Source organism: Canis lupus, chromosome 17, assembly GCF_003254725.2.
Source record: "Canis lupus dingo isolate Sandy chromosome 17, ASM325472v2, whole genome shotgun sequence".
Lineage (NCBI taxonomy): Eukaryota > Metazoa > Chordata > Mammalia > Carnivora > Canidae > Canis > Canis lupus.
Genome location: NC_064259.1, coordinates 13,551,895 through 13,558,630, shown reverse-complemented (window position 1 = coordinate 13,558,630; position 6,736 = coordinate 13,551,895). Strand labels below are relative to the sequence as shown.

General features: G+C 37.5%; 1 long non-coding RNA gene across 1 annotated transcript; it reads left to right on the top strand.

The window, feature by feature from the left end:
- Positions 1 to 2,348: 2,348 nt before the first annotated feature.
- On the top strand, positions 2,349 to 3,352 carry LOC125752770 (uncharacterized). Its single transcript, XR_007402986.1, has 2 exons — positions 2,349 to 2,455; positions 3,136 to 3,352. It is a non-coding gene; the product is annotated as an uncharacterized LOC125752770 (long non-coding RNA).
- The last annotated feature ends 3,384 nt before the right edge of the window (positions 3,353 to 6,736 follow it).

Here is a 6,736-nt window from a genome sequence, read left to right as displayed (position 1 = left end):
GTAAAATATAAATGAAAAATTTTAATTTCCTAGATTACTAATTTTAAAATAATAAAATGCATTATGAGTATCATAGAAGTAAATACATGCATATAAGTATACATAGAAGTAAAATGTATGAAACTAAAACACAAGGGATGGGAGGGAAGAAATGAAAGCATGAAGTTTTAAAGCTCTTACATTGTGCTCACTTCAGCAGCACATATACTAAAGTTCTTACATTTTGAGGGAAGTGATAAACAATATTACTCAGAGGGTGACTGCTAGAAATTAAACATGCATAAATATATTTATATGATATTATGTATGACATTGAGGTAAGCAAAGAGATCTTAGATAAAAATATAAAAAACAAGTTTAAAATTTCGGTTTTTCCAAAAATTCCTTTTTTAAAAATGGAAAGATCGTCCATTAACTGGTTGAAAACCATCTATATATACATACATGCCTATCCCATATCACATAAAACTCACTGATATAATCATATCTATAACAACATATATAGAACTCCTGTCCAGAGCACCTGGGTGGCTCGGCCAATTAAGCATCTGCTTTCAGCTCAGGTCATGATCCCAAGATCCTGACATTGAGCCCTGCATTGGGCTCCCCATTTGGCAGGGAGCCTGTCTCCCTCTCCTGCTTCACTTGCTTGTGCTCTCTCTCTCTCTCTCACTCTCATTCTCTGAGTCAAATAAATAATTAAAATCTTAAAAAAAGAACTCATATCCAAAATTTATAAAAGCAATTACAACTTAATTTCAAGATAAACACCCAATTTAAAAAGTAGACAAAATTTTTGCTTTGATACTTCACAGAAAGTTTGCAAATGACCAACATATGCCAAAATATGATTAACATTAGTTATCAAAGAAACATAAACTGGCACACGTGGGTGGCTCAGTCAGTTAAGCATCTGCCTTCAGCTCAGGTCATGATCTCAGGGTCCTGGAATTGAATCCTAACATTGGTCTCTCTGCTAGGCGGGGAGCCTGCTGCTCCCTGTCCCTCTGCCAACCTCCCACCCCCACACACCACTTGTGTTCTGTCAAATAAATAAAATCTTTAAAAAAAATAAATATAAATCACAATTAAATGCCTCTATACCTCCATTTGAATGCTGAAATTAAAAAGAGTAACTATACCAGTATTGACAAAGATATGGAAAAATTAGAACTTTTATATACTGCTGGTGGTAATGTAAAATGCTACAACCACATTGGAAAACATTTTGACAGTTTCTTATAAATTTAAGTGTATCATTTACCATAACACTCAGTAATTCCATCCCTAGATGTTTACCCAAAACAGATGAAAATCTATGTCTTCTCAAGGCCTTTTACATAAATCAACAAATGATGGATGAACCAAGTGTCAGACATCCATACAATGGATTAATTCTCAGCAGTAAAAAGAATGACCGACGTATCTCTACATGCAACAGCATGGATGACTCTCTCAAAAACATGCTAGTGAAAGAAGCCAGAAATGATAGAATGAGTATTTTGTGATTCCATTTATATGAAACTCTAATAAGATAAATCTAATACAAAATTGGCAGAAAGCCAATTAGTGTTTGCCTTGGGCCAAGAATTGGAGACGTCAAAATTGTCTAGAACTTTCTAACATGATAGAAATGATGTATTTCTTCATTGGGGTAGTAGTTCTATGGATCTGTGCATTTTTCAAAACTCATAGGAATGTATACATAACATAGGTGCATTGTGTATACTGGTATATATAGTTGACCCTTGAACAACACAGATTTGAATTGCATGGGTCTACTTATACGTGTTTTTTTTTTTTTTATAAATGCAGCACAGCTCTCTTAATATATTTTCTCCTCATGATTTTCTTAATATTATCTTCTTTTCTCTATCTTGCTTTATTGCAAGAACGCAGTACATAGCACGTTACATGTGTTAATCAACTGTTTATATGATCAGTAAGGCTTCCAATCAACAGTAGGCTAAAAGTGGTTAAGTTTGGGGGAGCCAAAAGTTACATGTGGGGTTTTTGACATGTGTATTGTTTAAAGATCAACTGTAATTTACAACTCAACAAAGTTGATTTTTTTTTAAGTACTAGCTTCCTTTCCCATCTTCTACTTCAATGTGAAGGAATTATGTTCTGCAGTTAGAATTTGACTTTATTGCCCCTTCCAGATCATGGGTTAACTTTTTTCTTTTTATAAAAATATCTGAATGTGAAAAAATTATCTCAACCATTCATCACTTAAGTCAGAAGAGATTTATCCTACCGGAAATTCTGTAATAAGAATACTGTGCATCTTAAACAATTGGTACCATGGGCAAACCATTATGATCTCAGCAAAATTGTCACAGGGCGGACATTCACTCAACAAAGGTGAGGTGAGGCAGGGGAACTCTGAGGCTGGTGGTCTGCTGTGGAATGACACACCAGCCTTTATATTTCTGATCCCAGCTACTCCAACCAAGTAAGAACAGTTTAAGAACATTTTTAAGAACAGTTTCATTTTATTCTTTTCTCAGAAACTAGAAGGCTAATGGAAAAATCAGGCCCTAGCTATTTGTCTGTGGATCAGTCCAAGTTGATCAATGACATCAGTGGCTGCTCCAATGGCATTTTCAATTGCTATCAACTAAGAAAGGAAAGGAAAGCTCAATATTGACTGAACTTCAGGTTTCAGAGAAATCTAGAGTTGGCTTCTGAGGTTGCAATCTTCATGGCCATTCTAATAATAGGCTCTAAGGGAGACACCAGACAGTATTATCTGTATGTTGCCCTAAACACATGAAGAGCCAGGAAGAAGGAACAATTCTATTTTTTTAATCCATGGCTGAGACATCTCACTATCTCTGTTGACTGAGAAAGCACATTTGTCTAAAATAGGACAGACGGTAAGGTTTAGGCATCATGCACAGAACAAAGACTTCCACAAACACATACCAACCATGCCTAAGGTACTAGAGGAAACAACATATCATTCCCCTTTTTAAATTCCTTCAAAGAAGACTTGCCAAGAAAGGGTAAAAGAGCTAGCTTCAAGTTCTTGAGAGGCTGTAAAAGATGTATATTAGTGAGGTAGAATTTAGGACCAGTGGATAGAAGTTCTCCTAATAGAAATTTTGGCTTGATATGACATTTCTAACCTAGAAGCTGCCGAGTAATGAGATGGATATGCAGTCATCATACATCTTCACACTGAAATGGAATGATATCCGGGGTGATCTTGTGAGGAAGATTCGACTAGGTCACAGGTCATTCCCAAGTATGATTCAATAATTCTTGCCTCAATTTTGAAGATTATATAATTTTCTTAAAAACCTTTGAGAAAGATTGGATAATAAACACAAAATATTGCTCATGCCTAAATGATTGCAATTCCCATTTTCTCTCTGTCTCCTGTATAAATTTATTTGACATTTTATACTACATGGACTTAACAACATCTCATTTAACAAATAGGAACCTTCCTTCTGCATTATTCTCTGACTCTAATGATATGCACAAGTCAGAAACCAACAAATTTAGTTTACTTGTGAAATGCGCCTGGGCTATGTTTCAAGAGAGTCCTTGAAACACACCCATGGCATATCTTGGTTCAGCAAATACATGTGTCTCAGAGGGAGGTGAACAATTGCTTCTGTTCCTCAAGAGACCCTAAGAACTTTCCTTCTGCATTATTCTCTGACTCCAATGATATGCATAAGTCAGAAACCAACAAATTTAGTTTACTTGAAATGTGCCTGGGCTATGTTTCAAAAGAGTCCTTGAAGCACACCCATGGCATATCTTGGTTCAGCAAATACATGTGTCTCAGAGGAAGGTGAACAATTGTTTCTGTTCCTCAAGAGACCCTAGTGATTATTTTTCCTGTCAACTGAAAGACCTAAGTTCTTTTCTTTTCTTTTCTTTTTATTTATGATAGTCACAGAGAGAGAGAGAGAAAGAGAGAGGCAGAGAGACAGAGGGAGAAGCAGGCTCCATGCACCGGGAGCCTGACGTGGGACTCGATCCCGGGTCTCCAGGATCGCGCCCTGGGCCAAAGGCAGGTGCCAAACTGCTGCGCCCCCCAGGGATCCCCGACCTAAGTTCTTTTCATTCTGATCTTGGAAGTTCTTTGAATTCTTCAATTTCTCAAAAATGGCTTCAGTCTCATTTCTTCTAGGAACATTTGGGAGAAAGGCAATTACAGGAGACACCATTTTTTGTGAGGAATAATGTGACATTGTCAGTAGAGTGAGCTGTGCTCCCAGAGAGAATAGCACCAGAGGAAAAATCAAGTTCAACAGCATTCTTCATCTTCAGAATTATCCCTCTCCCAAATAAAAGGACGACAATTTTGCATAATCAAGTTTAAAAGATGTTTTTAAATGTTGATCAAAATTCCAAACATAAGGACATATGTTTATGGATCTGAGTTTATAGGCTGGAAATTGAAGTACAAAGTCGGTCAATGCCAGCTCTTGTCATGCTCCTTGAATTCTGACTATCACAAAGATCTGACCTAAGAGGTGTTTTATGGTGAGGATTGGTCTTCTTATTCCTGATAGGTGATATTAAAGGATGGCCACTGTCCTTAGCCCTAGTCAGGTCTCTTCAGCTCACAGTCCACATCATCCTACTCTCCCTTACATTAAAAGAAAAGAGAAAAATAATGGCACCTGTCTCATTCTTTTGGTGAAATTTTAAAATGAAGAAACAGATGACAAAAAGTAAGATAAAAGAAAATAAAGAAGCCTATATTGCTCTATGAAATGTGTTCTCTTTCCTGACAACTTTTGCATCAAAGCCGTTTCCTGATCAACCCAGACTCTCCTTAATTCCAGAAAACACAGTTGTACCCTCACATTTTATTTTTTTTAAGATTTTATTTATTTATTTGAGAGAGAGAGAGAAAAAAAGAGAAAGAGAGAGAGAGCATGAGTGATGGAGGGAGAGGTAGAAGGAGAGGAAGAAGCAGACTCTTTGCTGAGGAGGGAGCCCAACGTGGGTCTCAATCCCAGGACCCCAGGCTCACAACTTGAGCCAAAGGCAACCACGTAACAGACTGAGCCACCCAGGTGCCTATACCTTCACATTCTAATGTAGGTAATCTAATACGTAAAAGAGTGGGATTTAAACCTGAGAATACTCATATTTGATAGTTTAATTATTACCTTTATATTCGCTCATTTAATTTTCAAAATAATTCTATAAGTAGGTTTTATAATATTGCCAATGCAGAAAGAAGACTCGATAAGACCTCACAGCTATTAATAGCTATTAAAAGCATCACCAGGGCAGCCCCGGTGGCTCAGCGGTTTAGCGCCGCCTGCAGCCCTGGGCATGATCCTGGAGACCCTGGATCGAGTCCCGCATCAGGCTCTCTGTCTGAAGCCTGCTTCTCCCTCTGCCTGTGTCTCTGCCTCTCTCCCTCTGTCTCTATGAATAAATGGGTAAAATCTTTAAAAAAAAAAAAAAAAAAAAAAAAAAAAAAAATAAAAGCATCACCAAAATAAAATAAAATAAAATTATTTTATAAATAAAATAAAATAATAAAATAAAAGCATCACCAGAACCAGTCTTGAGTGTTTTCCTAACCCACCTTCCCTGTCTTACAACCCTGTGTAAAATTACAGTGTAAAGAATCAGGTAAGAGGACTTTCTTTCTCATGTGTCCACTTTGCTCATTTGAATCAGTACATACTCCCTATAGGAAGTTTTCCAGCATTTCTCTACACTCAGAGACTTTTATAAAGGTAAATAACTCAATAAGTAAGTAATTCTAAGACTCATTTCGGACTAAAAGGGATTCCTGATGTCATCTAGAGTTCCTATTGCATTTTTCAAAGTGTCCTGCGAAGTCACCAGCATATAGGTTAATAGGTATTTGTTTCGTTTGGAAGTTTGGTAGCAGCCAAGAAAATTGAGTCCAAGTTAAAACCCTTCTATTTATTATTCATAAGTTCAAATGGCATCTTTTGTGGTTGGCAGGACATGAAACTCATCCTGGTCTCTCTTTTAAAATTCTGCTTTTTATTTTCATTTCCCTAAAGAAGTCAATAAGTTTGAAGTTAGCAGATGGACAATAGCTTAGCTAATGATCACCTGGTCTGAGAACTAAAACCTTCCTCTCATCCTGCAGAATTATTTCACTTGAAATTGAAATGGATTTAACTATTGCAGACCCTCAGGGCTCTGCTGGAGATCCCACATTTCCCCAATCTTCCGGCATAGAAGGGATCACAGTCTGCAAGCTGCAACTCTTTTAAGGTGATTCAAGAGGGAGGAGGAGTCCTACACAGGTGACAGTTTCATATTGGCTGACCTGACAGATGACATCCCCATTAATGTCATTAACACTGAGGAGTATCTGCCTCCAGATACGCACTCTTGCTGGATTCCCACTTATCATTGACTTCTTTCCTCCTTTTCTAAAGAATTTCAAAATGCTCAAATTTCTGAAAACCTTGAAAACAAAGAATGTTTAGAGATAGAGCTTTCCTTCATATACTGGTATTGCGATGGCCTGTCAGGATCCTTGACCACCCCCCCAACACCCACACACCTACCCTTAGAAATTGAAACTAGTTGGCTTTCACTTCAGCCTGGCCTGACTTCGGGATCAATACTAGAAGTAAGCAGGAAGGGAGGGGACACAGTCGAGTGCGGTGATATTTGCTATGGAGCAAGTGGAAACAGCTCATTTGCCCAGCTTTTTAGGCCGTGTTCTTTATTCTTCTCCAAATCAATACATGCCTTGACCTTCTTG